At 38.6% G+C, this 17,462-nt stretch overlaps 1 long non-coding RNA gene across 1 annotated transcript; it reads right to left on the bottom strand.

The window, feature by feature from the left end:
- Positions 1–303: 303 nt before the first annotated feature.
- LOC122491826 lies at positions 304–4,998 on the bottom strand. The gene is made up of 2 exons (XR_006299456.1): positions 4,875–4,998; positions 304–562 (listed from the first exon to the last, which is right to left on the bottom strand). It is a non-coding gene; the product is annotated as an uncharacterized LOC122491826 (long non-coding RNA).
- Positions 4,999–17,462: the final 12,464 nt, after the last annotated feature.

The following is a 17,462-nucleotide window of genomic DNA, read 5'->3' as shown; positions in this document are numbered from 1 at the left end:
ATAAATAAATAACAATTTTAGATATCTAGCTAAATGTAATGGTTTCATTATTTTCTAAGCTAAAATTTATAAAAGAAGGGGGTTAGGAAAGTACCCCCTGGTTTGTGCACAATCCACTTGAAGATGGAAGTGAAAATTTAAATTTGTTGTTGAGATTCTTTGATTCACTAGTAACTAGATTGAAATGGATATAGAAAGTTATGTAAGGAAAATGTTAGGTCGTGTTAGGGAAATACTGCTATAGATTTTTTATTTTCCTTTTACAAATTAAGGGCAAATGATAAGCAAAATTACACATGAGACTCAAAGGAGAAGAGCCATTTTTATTATAAGTAAATGAACAACCTAAAATGGAATTTGATACAATTCTCAGTATCAAATATCACTCAGTATCACTCAGTCCCCACTCCTGAATGGTCGAATCAAAATGTCTAGAGCTGGGGGGAAGAATCTTGAGCTGGGACCAAGGGATCTCTATTTATAACAAGTTCTCAGATGATTGTAATGTAGGCGCTCCCGCACAAGTTAGTGAACTCACATCTAGGAAACTTTGACTTCTAGCCTGAAAAAGAAAGGGCAGAAGCCAAGTTCAGAACCACACAACTAGAAAAAAATGTGAAGGAATGACTGGACCCAACCCATTGTCTTCATTCTTATTAAAGGACACACATGTGCTTCCTCTCCCCAAATATCTCAGTAATCCACAAACACCATCAGAAGCTCAATTTCAAAGTCATCACCCCAACAATCAAAAATTCTTGTCTTTCCACAAATGATGTCTTGCTTTAGTTTGGATCACTTTCTTTTTGTTAAATCCTACTCCAAGAAAAGAGAAAGGAATGAATATTCCTTGAGCTTTGAAAGTGTGCCAGACATTTCATAAACCTTAATGTTTTCACTTGGTTTCCCACAAACGTTGTGAAGTGGATATTATGGCTTTAATGTTTACAGTTAAGAAAACTGAGGCTTGGAGAGATTGTATGACTAGTTTAAGGATACTGAGTAAGTATATTTAGGAGCTGTTTTGTGAAATCTTTCTATAAAGAAGAAAATGATTGATCAGCATCTCTTTCTATGACCCTCAGACAAAACCCATGATGGTTTGAAGATACAATAACCAAGCAAATTTTAATCTTTACATATTTAATTTACATTCTTTAGGTACAATTTTGGACCTCAGAAACCTATTTTAAAAATCATCTCTCCTACAGTTATCCCTCTCTCTCTTCACTTGCTTGTTCTTTCATCAACGTATCCCTCAGTACCTGACAGTATGTGCTTTAATTTACATATGTATTGCCTGTCCTGTACCACTATAATGAAAGCTCCCAAGCACAGGAGCTTGGTCTGTCTTGTTCTCCACTATATCCTCAACACTTGGAACACTGGAAGTCATCAATATTTGCTGAAGAAATAACTGAAAGTGAATTCTTCATTCATACTGGCTTCTTTTCTTTACAACTGCCCAGATTTGAGGTTTTGTTCTGTTTTCAAATTCTGAGCATAGAGCTGGGTGTTTGGGTTAATAGCTGGTTTAATAACCTGCTAACTATAGTATCTCCCTGCTATAGATAATATCTCTGCTCCTTGGGAAAATGAAGGTCTGCAGAAAACAGAGCTTTGAAAATCATTATCATCACATCTGAGCCTTCTTTCCTCTGTGCCATCTACTGTCTCTCTACTTTTACTTTTTTCTTTTCTCTATAATTTCCCTTTTTCTCTACTGGGCACAATCTGTAACATTGTCATTTATTGAGGACTCTCTATGTGTCAAGGAGTGTAAGTTGTATTTCTTGAGGTACTTCATTATATCATCCCAGACACTCAGGTGTCTTACGTCCATTTTTCACATAAGGAATATGAAGTTCCGGGAGAGTAACTCACCTGCCTGAGGAGAAAGAGCTAGGACTCACACCCAAGTTTACATCCACTTAAATCTCGAGCTTTTTTCACAATGTCTTCAGTGTATAAGGGAAACCTGGTTGCCTATAATGTCTCCATGGGCTCTAATGCTACTATTTTCTAAAGACCTGTTACTAAAAGATCTGCTTTGTGAAGCAAAGGTAGGGGAAACATTATATTTCTTTACTTTTATAAATCATGTTAGATATGGTTCATTTCATAATTTACTAAGGTCTGGGGGAAACATAACTTTAGTCATTTTGTGTAGTATATCAGTGAGAAAATGCCTTCAGTCAATGTAAATGAGACCTAATGGGGCTTAAGGAAATAACGGTTATTCCATCAAGTGAAAGAAATCTGGAAATCAGGACTCCAGGTACAGCAGCTCCACAAAGTCATCTAATTCTTAGGATCCTTCCAACATTCTGTTCTGCCATTTTTAGTGCATAATTTTCATGCACAGAATTGTCTCATGGTTTATGACGACTGCTAGAGCTCTTCTCATGACATCTTCCAGACAGCCAGGAAGGAGGAAAGGTGAAGAAACATGTTCTGTTAAAAAACTTTGCCAAAGGCCCAACCTGTCCCAATCCTCCACCTTCTGTGCCAAATGTGGCCATGGAAGCCTTCCTTCTCCATGGCTCCCGCTGGCTGGCACTTGATGCTCACTTTCCTGATAACCACGCAGCATTCTCCACTTACAGGATGCATTGAAGAAAAGTGTATCGTGCAAGTCTCAGCCACCATGGTACCCACTGCCAATCCCTTATTTCCAATCTTAGGCACCCGTACCTGTTTCCGTGATCTTTTGCAGCATAACAACCCCGAGAGCTTAAATTAAGAGCTTAAAATACAACCAAATATCTCCCGTGGTTCTTCAATTTGGGCGCACCTCAATGGGGAAAGTCTCATCTTTGTTGCAACAATATTTGCAACTGAAAACCATTCGTGCAACTGCTTTCATCTGTCTGTACCACTGGAGCTAGCAAGTCCCAATGTCTCTTCCTCCACAGTCTCTCTGTGTGGCCTCTTATCACTTAGTGATCTAGTCAATGCTTATTCCATGGTGTCTGGATCCTAAGAGGCAGTGGTTCAAGGAAAAGTAAGAGAAGCTGTCCTCTAAGGAGCTGGAGGTGACACTAGCAAGGCATCACTTCCTCCATATTCTGCTTGTCAGAAAAAAAACATAAGGCCAACCCAGACTGAAGGGGAAGGAAAGAACCTTCACCTCCTAAAAGAATGTGGCCACTGTAATCCACCATTCTATACCCTCCCTTTGAGTTGGACCACTCGTTCTTTAACTACATCTTTATTTCTGTAACTACATCCTCTCAGGACAAGCCAATGATAATCTCTTAATGGATCTAACCTTACTGAACAAACATTTTCAGGCCTGAATGACAAAAAGTTACTAACACAATGCACCTGCCTTTCTCTAGACAAGGGAGCCTATAAGAATTGGTTTCCCATAAAAGAGAAATGTTCTTTTGTTTTCCTTTTGGAAATGAGAAAACAGTGGCAAAAAGTCAAGGAATGTATTATTTCAATAACATTCCAGTTACAGTCACATTCATATTTTTTAATATAGTTAGCTTCTAATTCCCTGTTGTAGTTTGGTAGAGCATAGACATAAGAAAACAAAACTTAATCATGTTTATAAAGACTTATTTTGACAGCTTCAACTTCATTTATATTCAAACAGTTATCATATCCCTGAAAAAGAACAGACAAATAATTGAGTTGGCTCCCACCTCCCTTTCCTTCTCATTGTTTAAGAAAAATATGGAGTCATTAGTATATAAATTCAGCTCAAAGCAAAAAGAGATCTTATTGGTTTGTAAGCCTGGGAAATCACAAGAAGGTCTGGTTTCAAGTGTAGCTGGATACAGGTGCTCAAATATTATCACCACTGCCTTTTGCTTCCATGTTCTTGGCTACAGCTCTCAATCATTTGGCTTTATTCCCTCCTGCTACAGATGAGCTTTGTCCAGTAACTGGAAACAGGGTTGCCGGCAGCACCACCATAATTTTCTTCAAGATTAGCCACTCCTAGGAAAAATAACTTCTCCTCCCATCCTAATAATAATCCCAGGGAAATATTTAATTTTCCTGTTTAGGTCACATGTCCACCTTTGGATGAACTACTTTCCCAGGAGAATGGTATACAAAAATGCTCCCCCCCCCAAAGATGTTCACATTCTAATCTCTGTAGCCTGTGAATATGTTACTTTATGAGGCAAAAGGGACATTGCACCTGTGATTAAATTAAGAAACCTTGCAATGGGGGGATTATCCTGGATTATCCAGGTGAGCCCAATACTATCACAAGGATCTTCAGAAGAAAGGGGCAGAAAGAATCAGAGTCTGAGAGAAGGAACTGAGAACTGTGATTATGGAAGCAGAGATTGGATTGCTGTGCTGTGAAGATGGAAGGAGCCACGAGACAAGGAATACAGGTTTAGAAGGTGGAAAAGGCAAGAAGCAGATTCTCTCTTAGCACCTCCAGATGGAACCAGCTGTGCCAATACCAGTTTTGGACTCTGGCCTCTAGAACTGTGAAAGAATAAAGTTTTGTTGTTTTAAGCCACTAGGTTTGTGCTAATTTGTTACAGTAGTGAAAGAAATTAACATATGTGGTTTCCTGATTTGGCTCTGTTTAGTTTACATGTTTTGATCTGTGGTCAAGGAAGGGGATGGGAGTCGATAGGGAGAGGGGCAGAGTGGGAGCATGTGCTTGATGGTACATCCAAGAGCACATAAAATCAGGCAGAACCCCCCCGGAAAGGAAAATCCCTTTGCTGTATGAGGAACTAGATAGAAAAGAAGGCATGATAAATATAGCCAACAAGCAAACAACACCATAAACAGTAGATACCACAGTCTAGTACTACCATCTAGTACTACCCATAAGTAAAAATGCTGAGTCCAGCAGGAGGAAGGAATTAACAGAGGCCAGGATGTGTAGGACCTACCATTGGGCCTGGATAATCATGATTCCACAGCAGCAGCAGCTAAGGTTTTCCTGCTCCAATGTCCTGAAAGACACAGAATTTTGAAGAATAAAGCATCTCTTAGAATCAGTAAGACCTAAGCTCAAATCCTCCACTAAGAACAAACACTCTCATCTTGATTTTCAACGGTAACATGGGAGAGCTTGTGATGCCTCAACTCTTCCAGAAAGAATGCCAAATGTTGTAGAAGAGGAAACTGAACGTGCACACTGAGAATTTCACAAGGGTCCCCACACAAGTGCACCTTTCCCTGAGTATTGGTTTTATTATTTAAAATTCAGGTTATTGACTTTAATATAGAACTGATATCTTAAAAGTCCTGTGAATTAATTTATTTTTTCTTCTCAAGTGTTTGAGTTAATTGATGCTCCAGGAAGTTTTGCCATTTTTATTCTGGCTTCAAATAGTCTATAGTGTCAATGATTTACATAACACATGTTACACACTTGTGAGATTAGACTCAGGACTCTTCCAGACCTCCAGCTTCTAAGATAATCACCCATAGACTCTGCTGTCCTCAGAGCCTCTGCTGTGAATCAGTTTGGTTTTTCATGGCGCTCCTTAATCTTAGCATGTGAGAAAGGACTTTCCATAGAACTGCACCAATATGTTTGTTTGGGGAAGACAGTCAGAAGGCCAGGAGAAATGAAAAGTCCTTTAGAAGGAGTCATTACAGAGAGGAAAAAACAGAGAGAGAAAGGGAGAACTCTAGATGCACTCATTGTCTGGTTGCAACAGGGGAGAGATCTTAAGTAACTCTGTCCAGTCAGCTCACAAAACCAAGAGAGGTAATGATAACAAGTTAGGGTTTATTGTTTTACACTGCTAAGTTTATGTACCAATAGATAATCAAAACAAGGGTATTGTCTGGAGGAATCTTTGGAAAGGGAAAAAGATAAAATATGTAACTCAGAGGCATAAGCTTCATATGTCTAGGACCCCAGATTCTACCCCTGCACCTCTGATTCACTTTCCATGTTGGATTATAAGATGTCTCTTTACTTTTTTCATCTCCCCAACTGGAAGACAGTAGGTGCTTCATAAATGTATGGGGAGGGGTGACTATGCGGTTCAGTAGGTTAAGTGTCCAACTTTGGCTCAGGTCATGATCTGGTGGCTCTTGAGTTCAAGCCCTGCATCAGGCTTTGTGCTGACAGCTCAGAGCCTGGAGCCTGCTTTGGATTCTGTGTTTCCCTCTCTCCCTGCCTCTCCCCTTCTCATGCTCTGAATCTCTCTCTCTCTCTCAAAAATAAATAAACATTAAAAAAATTTTAAATAAATGTATGGGGAAACTGGAGTAAGGAGACAGGGAGGCTGGGAACTGAGCCCAAGTGATGGGAGCTACAACCAGACTCCTACTGAAATCTTTTGTGAGTTGAGTTTGATGGATAGCTCCAAGTAGTACAATGTAGCCTGAAGATGCTGTGCCACCAACTCCATTACCTACTAACTGAATAACCATGTTACTCCATATCCTAGGACACATTTCTCACACTGGAATGCAGGAAACAGAACCAACAGGCAGTATCTACCAGAAGTACCAATTGTATTCTAATCATTCGTTTTACAAATATTTATTCAAGATCTGTTATGTTCTAGGCAGAAAGGTAAGCAATTCAAAACAAAATTTTATATTAAAGTAAGTGCAGTTTTAGAAAATTCCATGTAAGCGATTATCAATCAAAATTTTGATATTGTAATGTCTTCCTGTACAAAAAATGGGTCAAAATATGGGTGGCTCAGTCATTTAAGTGTCCAACTCTTGATTTTCGCTCAGGTCATGATCTTGCAGTTTGTGGGATCAAACCTTGTATCAGGTCTTTGCTGAAAGCCTTGGAGCCTGCTTGGAATTCTCTCTCCTCTCTCTCTGCCCCTCCCCCGCTCATGCTTGCTCTCTCTCAAAATAAATAAATAAACTTAAAAATATTTGGTAACTCATAGCTTATCTGCACTGGTCTTATTTGAACCACAAAGCAATTTGATTTTTTTTTTTTGTCTTTTTTACAACTTGAATTAGTGCCCAATATTTAAACCTCAGGGGTGTCATTTACTACGTTGGATCTCTGGCTTCTCCTGAAAGAAACCAGACGAGCTGGCACCCATAAGCTCATCTCTTCATGTGGCAACAGTCAGCTAGTGCCGAGCTTCAGATTCCCCCTTTTCTTTAGACAAGACCTGGTCCCAGTAGCTTGCCACAGTCCTTGCCACTTCCTATCCACCCAACCAGCCAGGCTGTGTGTGGCCTGCTTCTCTTGCCTGTGGTAACTGCCTGGGCCTGGGAAGTTCACGCTGACGTGGAATCGTTTGTGTCATTTTCCACCATTTTTCACTGACTTCCAAATTTTTTAAATTTTCAGGGTACTAGTCTTAGATCCAGAAGTTAGGTCTTTATTTGCCCAAGTCCCAAATCAGAGAATCATAGAGTTGCAATGGACCCACTTTTCTGATGATGGCCATAGCATCCTGAAGACTGCCACCAGACCACAGGGATCACAAAGACCCCCAAGATTGCCTGACTTACTCTAAAGGAAAGACTCAGACTCAAAACTTGTATCTTCCCCAAACATAGAGTCCCAGGAGAACTCGGCAAAGAGGAACTAAAAGGAAGTTAAACAGTCCTTTTTTCCTTTAAGTTTATTTATTTATTTTGAGAGAGCCTGAGACAGCATAAGTAGGGGAGGGGCAGAGAGAGAGGAAGACAGAGAATTCCAAGCAGGCTCCACGCTGTCAGCTCAGAGTCCAATGCAGGGCTCAAACTCCCAACAGTGAGATCACGACCTGAGCTGAAATCAAGAGTCAGATGCTTAATCTTAATCAACTGAGCCATCCATTTGCCACAAACAGATCCTTTTAGAGCCCGCACTTTCCTTTGGAAACACACACTCCTTTTCACAGTGTTGGGAAGTAGGGAGCGGTTCCACAAAGGTCTTTGGATTCTGTCAGGAACGGGTGAGGGTGGCGTCCTTACAAAGACATGGACAGCCAGGTAACAGAGTCCAAGTTCCGGCAGCACTCTGTGTGTGTGTGTATATGTGTGTGTGTGAGTGTGTGACTGTATCCACCTCAGGGGCCATGAATGTTCACTATGAGTCATGGTTTTGTTTTCTGGGCTCAGTAGCCTGTGGTCTGGCAGGAATCAAGGTCTGAGATTTTGCAACAGCTGTTCATGTCATGTCACCTGGGGTGGCAACTAAGCACGCACTGGGACCGTTTTTATTAGCACATGAGTACTGGCTTTGCCTGCCAAAAGGCCATGTTTCTCAACTAGAAAAATAATATTCCTATCTGGAATGAGTGTGGAGTCTTAAATTCTAGGGTCTAAATTCTTATCTTATGCTACATAGTCTTAAATTGTTCACATAGTCTCTACTTTTAATTTAAGGTGACTAACTCCTAAAGAGAACAGCTATAACATCTATCCAGACGGTACCGTAACTCACAGAGGGTCATCAGCAAATAGCCTGGAGATGGAGGCTAAGTCTGTCTCTAACCTATCTTAAAGTGACTCTTATGTTTTCAAGGCACAGCTACTCTGTTCTCCACTCAGGAATTTCATAAACAAACATCTCACCACCAGGCAACTGTTACAGGCTCCTTCCTATCACCTGGTAGCCCTGGTCTTTCTAGACCTCATTTTTAGCCCACCTTCTAAGGAAATCTCCCTAATCCCAGATCTTGAATTTGCCTGTTCCTGGACCCTTTCCAGCCTCTCCGCGGAGAAAGGCACCGTGTCCTTTGGACCGTGGCCATGGGAGAAACACTGATCATAGGAGGAACATAGGCACCACCTGTTCTCTGCAAACAGCACACAGCAATGACAGAGGGATGCCACAGAGGGCTGCTTCCCCATGTTGTTGTGGGAACCTGAATTAACATATTTTGATAACGAAACAGCCAGTTTGGTCGGATGTAACATAAAATCTTGCCAAACATACTTAATCAGCAAGGTAAAGATCAAAGCCATAAGTCAGTCTTGGAAGACAGTTAAGGGTGTGAATAGTCACAATGGTTTATCACTAATTGGGAACTCTTCAAAACACTCATCTTAATACCCTTAAAATAAGATGCTTCTTTTGAAGGCAGTGTGATATTACCAAAGGGAGTTTTCAAGTTAAAAAGTATTTGCATATATGTAATATTGGAGAACAGGAAAATGGAAATTTTTATTTAGGTGGAAAGTGGAAATTTTATTTTACCTAATAAAATTATCTACCTGCTATTTCCAGATCAGAAAGCAGTATTGACAGTATTAACAGAAAGCAGTATTCTAGATAAAATTTATTGCAGCAAATTCAGGTGATTGTTTCTTCAATATGTGAGGATTTGTTTTTTTAATGTTTGTTTACTTATTTTAAGAGAAAGAGAGCATGTGCGCAGCTCATGGGAGTATGAGCAGGGGAAGGGGAGAGAGAGAATTCCAAGCAGGCTCCATGCTCAGGATCCCGACGTGGACTCAATCCCAAGAGTCGAACACTTAATGGACTGAGCCACCCAGGCACCCTAGCAATGATTTACTTTTAATAGTGATCCATTGTGTCATCAAATCTGGGTCTCTTATCACAAATACTGATACCAACACTAGTAATTTTATTATACCCCTTTTTATCTACTTCTGCAGAGTTCTTAAAGGCTTTGATTTTAAGTTCTGTAGAAGATGCAAATAATAGAGCATACCTTTCATTATTATCAGTGGATATTACAGAGAAAAACCTAAAACCTTAAGAAGGATTGATTGTCCATAGTGGATAAAAAGAGGACTCAGGAGAGGCCATGGAGAAGCAAAAAGAGAGAGCAAGGATTGGAGCATGTGTGTGAATGTGCATGCACACGTGTGTGTGTGTTTGTGTGTGTGTGTGTGTGTGTGTGTGTCTTAAAATTTGGAGGAAGTGGCAGGAGGAAATTCTAGAAAGGAATTTCAAAAACCCCTCCTCTCCCTCTTCTTCCTCCTTTCAACTACTTGAAAGTTTTACCACAAATGAGCTCTGCCTCCAGGCTCTCTTGCAGCTTATTCCCATACCTACCTTAGTCCTTTCTATTCAATTACTCCTTCCTATTCGATTTATAAGCTAAGAAGAAGGCCCAAGCTAGCTGTTTCATATACAAATCAAGAGAGATATATTGAGAAGAGTAAACAACTGCAAATGGTTGAACATTACAAAGGGACAAAGAATAATGGATTGGTTCCAAGAAGCCATGCCACTCAGATCAGAAAACTTTTGGGGGTCCGGTACTCCCAGGAAAGGAATCATTGTATTCAATCCTATGAGAATCCAAGCATGCCTTGCTGATGAAACAACAAGCCCACATGCCAGCAGATTAGGGTATTGTTCTGGGACAAAGGGGAACATACGCAAGCTGTTCTGAGAAGTTAGAAAGTCATGATTACCCCACAAATTGGCCCAGACAATTTAATCAGTGTGTGGGCAATGCAGGAAGAAAGCGTTTTATTAATATAATTTTCCTTTTTCAAAATACAACTGGCAATTCTCTTCTAATTATCATGAGTTGACCCAACAAAGAACAGAAGAAGAAATATTTCCTTTTGATTATATGTACTGTTTTTCCTTAGGGGATGGGTGGGAGTGAATATTTAAAAAAAAAAAAAAAATGGAACCAGAAGTTATAAACTAGACCATATTCTTGGCTCCCATTTAGAAAGAGGCAGAATGTTTGGATCAATATCACAGTCATCTGCTAAACATCCATGCTCCTTGGTCTACCACAAACTGGTACTCTTCAAATCATAAATATATACATGTTTTTCCAAAAGAGGTGAATCAATACCATTGTTTTATTCATGCCATTTTTCTTACAAATGTTATGTTTCATCAGACATACAGTATTATGGAGAATCATTTTCAACTCTTGCCTGTTCTTTAAAAAGTTGAGGTTTTTGTTATGAGATTCTTCTGAGCTTTATTTTTGAAGCAATTTCTGTAAATAATCTAAAACATTATGTTTTATGGATAATTTTCCTCTCAACTGAAACAGCCCATCCATCCATTTTGGTTGATATTGGCAAGAAAATACCCATTTGTTGCATCTAGATTAGTTATTTCCATAAACTACGAAGACTGAAGAGTGCCTCAAAAATAACTTCTGTCCTAGGAAATGGTTAAGCAAAAGGGGAAAATATACAAAAAGAATGCCATCTTGTGGCTGCACCAGTAGAATAACAATAAAACATTTATCACCCCAAAAGGTAATGTTATGGTGTCCAAACAGGGATCTTTACATTGTAATATGAGCCACTGAGGTAGTGGTCCACACTGCCCAAGCCTAGATAAATCCAGATGCCATCCTATCCTCAGACCCCAAAGGGAATGATACTGTTTGGTCTGTGCCCTAGAACCAGATTATTCCTAGGAAGGCAAATTATTTGGAGAGACCTACCAAGGGTATCAGTCCACTTAGGAAAATGCCTCTGGGTATGATATTGAATGGCCTAGGGGTCCAAAGAGAACTGATTTCAAGATGACTAAGGGTAGGTCCCCGGGACCTCAGGTGTTTGAATTTATAAGACAGCTGCTTTGTGGTGGCAGCCGAAAACAAAATGGACTTCTTGACACAGGCTTACCCCAAACACTGGAAATAAGAACTAAGAAACACCAGTTAATGTGTACCAGTTGTTTGGAGCCAAGTAGTAGAAGAAGTAAGCTCAGTAAGCATTTGTTCTTGTAAACTGCTGATTCACAGCTAAAAGAAGGGTTTAGATAAATACATGTTTTATAGATCCATGATGTATCATCAAGAAAAGCTGATGATATTTAGTACACATTTTGTGGTTGCTGTCTACAAGGTTAATGATATCTTTCCATAAAATGGAGACTTAGTTCTTAGAACTTCAAAAGACCTGAAAGGTCATTTAGTTCACTCCCTTAATTTAGCAGAGGAAGGAAACAAGGTCCAGAGAGGCTAAGTGACTCAAATAAAATCACACAGCCAGCTAATGCTTCAACTTGGTGCCAGATGTGGGGTACACAACTTTCTTCAGGTGCTATTCATTATAAAAAGTGTATGTATGTGTATGTGTGTATATATATATATATATATATATATATATATATGCATGTATGTATTTGTATTGTGTTGTATATGTTTGTATGTATATATATTTATCCATATAAAATTTATATTTGAAAAAACATACACACATAGCTGTATCTGTTATCTATGTATGTAAAGATATGTATACATATATATCCCTTTCTTAGAGATTCAAAATGTACATTATCATATAAAAAATTCTGAGCAGTCTTTCAGTAAAGAAATCTGTTCAGCTTTCTTAAGCTCAGCTTTTCCCAAACTTATTTGGCCATGAAGCCCTTTTTGCCATTCAACAATTGCTAACATCCATGAAACTAAATCATTGGAAATTCTGCATAAGAACTTCCCTTGGTTCTATAATTATTCTATTTTGTCCACTGGTTCATTTTTTTCATTCTAGTTAATTCAAGCTAGAATCATAAATAAAAATAGGTGCTTGAATAAAACCCCACAGAGTTTCACTCACTCCCCCAGCTCATTCAAGTAATAGTGAAATCCCAAGGTTACCTCTATGCAGATCTACCATATGGCACAGAACCACCCGGGGCCTCTGTATTTTCCTACATTCGCAAACTAATACAGCATTTGCCTACTTTTCTCAAAGGTGGATAGCTATCACATTGCACAGATACCGACTTATTTGAAGAGAATTGTTTTCAGCATTTACTTATAGACATTTTTTTGGTGTAAAACAAAAAGTGAGAATCCCACACAACAAAGCACTGTCTGTAGACCTTTAATGTTTCATAGTTTGGGCCATGAATCTTTATCTTTAAACAAAAGGAAATACAGCTTTATACCTGATAGAGACCTGTAAAAAGCTTCATTCTGTTTTAAAACCTACTTTTCTGTCCTATGGCATTGTCATCTCACTGCTGTGAACTGGAAGTATTAGGCTGTCAGATGGTATGAAAAATCTTATATTCTTAAGTGTTTGTACAATCTTCTGGCTTAAGAAAAAACAAACAAACAAACAAACAAACAAAAAGACCTGGAGTGGCAGAGGCAGCATTCACTTTTGCCAAATGTGGCAGCTCTGTTAGGTGCACTGACCCTACTCATTTCATCCCCCATGACAGAATAACTTCTAGTAGAATCATGCATTCACCAGCCAATATTAAGGAATCATCTGAGTTCCGTCAGAATGAGCATATTTCACACACACACACACACACACACACACACACACACACATACACACACACACCAAACTCACCAGTGCCTGGAAGGCATGTGACATTGCTTTGGGCTTAAAATATACCCGGCAACCAGTATCTGAATGAGTAATTTTAGGAACCCTAAATGCCAGTCAAGGCAAGATTCTGCCTAGGCTTCATCTGTTAGCAATCTGTATTCATGTTGATTCCTCATAGTCCACGCCTCTTGAGATAGCTGCTAAATTAAATAGAAAAGTACCTAGATAAACTCATGCAATCGTCATAATCTAATACTGCTAAATTGCAACCCACGGGTAATTTAAGAGGAAATTACATTTACGTCTCCAATCAATGGACCGATGTTATGACTCATTTTGTAATCAGCAATTCTTTTGACTTTGCTGATCTCCACCCTGGAATGGATATTTTTAGACTGAAGTGGAAAGGATTATTCATTGTAATCTTGCCCTTAATACTGTTTTGTGTATGTTTCCACACACATAATTGGCACTATGAGAATTGGAGGATAATAAGATTGTTAATAAGGACTAATATCTCTACAGTTCCGTAGAAAATGTGTTGAGTTTCAAAGAATTTTTAGAACTTGAAGCAATTGTCTTTGAAGAGTGCTTTCTCCCTAACTATCTGCCTCATACAATAGCCGAAATCAACTTTCATTGCTTCATAGGTCTAGTAAATTGAGGAACTGGCTGCTTTGTATTTTAGTTCTTCTAAGACTGCTTGCAACCCAGAAAGTCGAACAAAACAGCAAGACGGTATGTGATACTACAACCAGGCCAAAATCCAGTACTTCTGCAAGAATCCATGCTTTTGGTGCTAATGGGTTATAATAAATCTCAGTAGAACCAGGAGTCTGGCTATTTGGATAAATAATGAATACACGGTTGGGGATATTTTCCCTCAATTTTCTTCTATAAGAGGCAAGTATAGAAATACTGGTTTCTATTGAGATTGAGAAAAATATTTTATTTCATGTAATAATTTTAAGATGATATCCTTATATTTTTTAATACCAAGTATTCTTCCTACTGGTATTCAGTATCCATTTTAAAATTACATATCCATCATAAAACAATCTTTCCAAGTCAGAGCTGTTCTGGTTTATCCTATTACCAAGGCAGCTAAAATCCACCCGTTTAAATTTACCCTCTCCTTCATTTTATTCTTCTTTACAATCTCTTAATCCTGGAAAATGGCAGGGCTCAGTCCTTGGATCTTTTCTCTATCTACACTCACTTCCTTGAAGATATCATCCATGCATGAAATGCAATCTATATGCCAATAGCTCTAAAATTTGTATATCTAGCTCACACTTTCCTCCAAAATTCTAAGCTCTTATACCCAAACTTCTAGTCAACAACTCCACTTGCATTTTAAATAAAATCTATAACTCACCACTCCCCAAACTAAACTCTTGATCTTTCCTGCCAAAGCTGCTCTGCCCATAGCCTTGCTTTTCTCTGTTGATAGCAACTTTGTTCTCCCCACTGCTCTGGTCAAAAGCTTAAGTCATCCTGGACTCCTCTATTCCTTTCATACCTCTCATCCAATCTAAATATAAATCGAATTGGTTCTATTATCAAAATAGATCCAGAGATCCGTATGAACCCATGTTTATTTTAATATATGTAAAGACAGGTAGATACATACATAAATTTAGTACCTGTTCGTATGCAAAGTGGTAGGTAGCAGAATGACCCCTTTGTAAAGATGTCCACATCCTAATCCTTAGAACCTGTGAATATGTTACCTTCCATGGCAAAAGGGACATTGCAGATGTGATCACATTTAGAACCCTGAGATGGGGGAATTCACTTGGATTAGCTGGGTGGGTCCAATGTAATCACAACCATCCTTAAAAAGAGTCAGAGGAGGAGATGGGACAACAAAAGCAGAGTATCACAGTGATGCAATATGGATCTGAAATTCTATGATGCCAAGTTTGAAGATGGAAGAAAAGGCCATGAGCCAAGGAATGCAGGAAGCCTGTAGGAGACAGAAAAGGTGAGGGAACAAAATCTCTCCTATAGCCTCCAGAAGTAACACTAACCTGCCAACATCTTGATTTTAGCCTACGGAAATCTATTTTAGACTTTTGACCTCCAGAAGTGTAAGATGAATTGGTGTTGTTCAAGTCACTAAGTCCTCAGTAATTTGTTACAGCAGCATAGGAAACTTAGGTTAGTGATACACACTTGGGTTACTGATATACATCTGTTTCCTGGCTCTGTCTGCAAGGAGGGTCAAGAAGCAGTGGCATCCCAGCAATAATGGGGTATAGTGCCCAGATCCTGGCTTCTAAATATCATTCTCCAATATGAGGTACCAGGGCTCCTTGGAGAAATGGCTGATTCTAGGACTGGGGATGAGAAAATGCAAGATAAGTTTGGAGCATTTTATAGCACCAGAAAGTAAGGAAGCACTGTAAAAAATGAGGACACTTCAAAAAGGCACAGGAACAAGACCAAAAGACTTTCCAATGGCCACAGTTGGAGCAATCTGAGTAACAAAATAACCGTAGTATTGGACTATTATTCAAGGAGGAAAAATCCATGAATCCATAGTAATATAAATTAAAAATTAAATGTATAAATACATTGGTGAGAAGAGACAAATCCTCCTCACAAAAAATTCCAATTAATAAATGTGGAAGAAATGAGGGAAACAGAGTATCACCATTAGAACCCCACAGCAATAATTTCTGAGGCAAGATCCACTGATTAACACAAAACTTTAAAAAGAATCAGAATATTTGCATAGCTTCAAAGTACCTCCCCTCAAATATTTATCAATTACTATAGTGGTTTTATCATGTGTCCACAAATTGTTTGATAATCCTCCCTCTAGGAGGGGAAGCTTAATTCCCAACTCTTGAGTGTAGGCTGGACCTAGTGACTCACTTCTGAGGAATAGAAGAAACCTGGAAAATACTCCCCTCAACCAAGTGATCACAGCTGAATCACTGGTGATAAGTCATGTTGAGACCCCTGGTAGGATGCCCAAGAGAAAGCCCCATCATCTGTGTGGTGGTCATCTCCCAAATCTAAAATCTTAGCCCAATTACAGGAACACAGACAAACTCAATTTTAAATTGAGACAGAGCCTAAAAAATACCTGACCACTCTTCCACAAAAGTGACAAGGTCCTGAAAGACATGGCAAAACTGTCACGGATTGGAGAAGACTAAGGAGATATGACAGCTGATTTCAACGTGGTATCCTGGATTGGATGCTAGAGCAGAAAAAAGATACTAGTAGAAAAATTCTTAAAATCCCTATTTCTCTGTTTCTCCCTATCACAATGTAAGTTGCCTTCCATGACAGTAGGAACCTTAAAATAAAAGAAGACATTTTATCTGTTGATATAACCCTGTTGATATATATCTGTTGATATATCTGTTGATGCACCTAGAACAGTATCTGGCACATAGTGCATGCACAATAAAGTGTTGTTAAGTTGAATTTAACCTGACACATTCAGATCCCTAGAGTATGGATCAGTCTTCAAAGGATATCAGAATCCCTAGAAGCTTTCATATAAATTCTTTCTGTTCAAGTCAATGTATATATATTAAATAAAACTTTATTATTTAGACTTAATAATTATTTTCAAAATTTATGATATGTTACCATATTAAATTGCCATTTTTATAGATCAAAATAGGTGAACATTCCAACTTCATGTAATTCAAGTTAATAATTCTATGATTTTTATCAGTTCCTTGCTACTAATAACTATAACTCTGTTCCAATGATTTTTTAAACCACTTTATTGAGGTATGGTTGACATACAAAAAGCTGTATATGTTTAAATATACAATTTGTTGAGTTTAGTAATAAGTATACACTCAAAAAACCTTTACCACAATCTATGCCATAAAGATATTCATCACTTATCTTTCCTTCTTTATTATTATTTAATGTGTGATAAAAACATTTAACATAAGATCTACCTCCTTAACAAACTTTTAAGTATACAATACAGTTTTGTTAACTACAGTACCTACGTGGTACAATATATCTCTAGGACTTACTCATCTTGCATAAGTGAAACTTTGTACCCTTTCACTAATTAATACCTCCCTGTTTCCCCCTTCCCTGGCAGCCATCATCCTACTCTCTGCTTCTATGACTTTATTTATTTTAGATTCCTCATCTAAGTATTAGGTAGTGTTTGTCCTGTGTCTGACTTATTTCTCTCAGCATAATGTCCTTCAGTTCATCCATGCTGTCATGAGTGGCAGGATTTCCTTCGTTTAAAGACTGGATAATATGACATTGTATATGTATACCACATTTTCTTTATCCATTCATCTGTCCTTGGA

Source organism: Prionailurus bengalensis, chromosome C2 (genome assembly GCF_016509475.1).
Source record: "Prionailurus bengalensis isolate Pbe53 chromosome C2, Fcat_Pben_1.1_paternal_pri, whole genome shotgun sequence".
Taxonomy (NCBI): Eukaryota; Metazoa; Chordata; class Mammalia; order Carnivora; family Felidae; genus Prionailurus; species Prionailurus bengalensis.
Note: the sequence above shows the minus strand (reverse complement) of the source record. Positions and strands in the feature narration are given on the sequence as shown.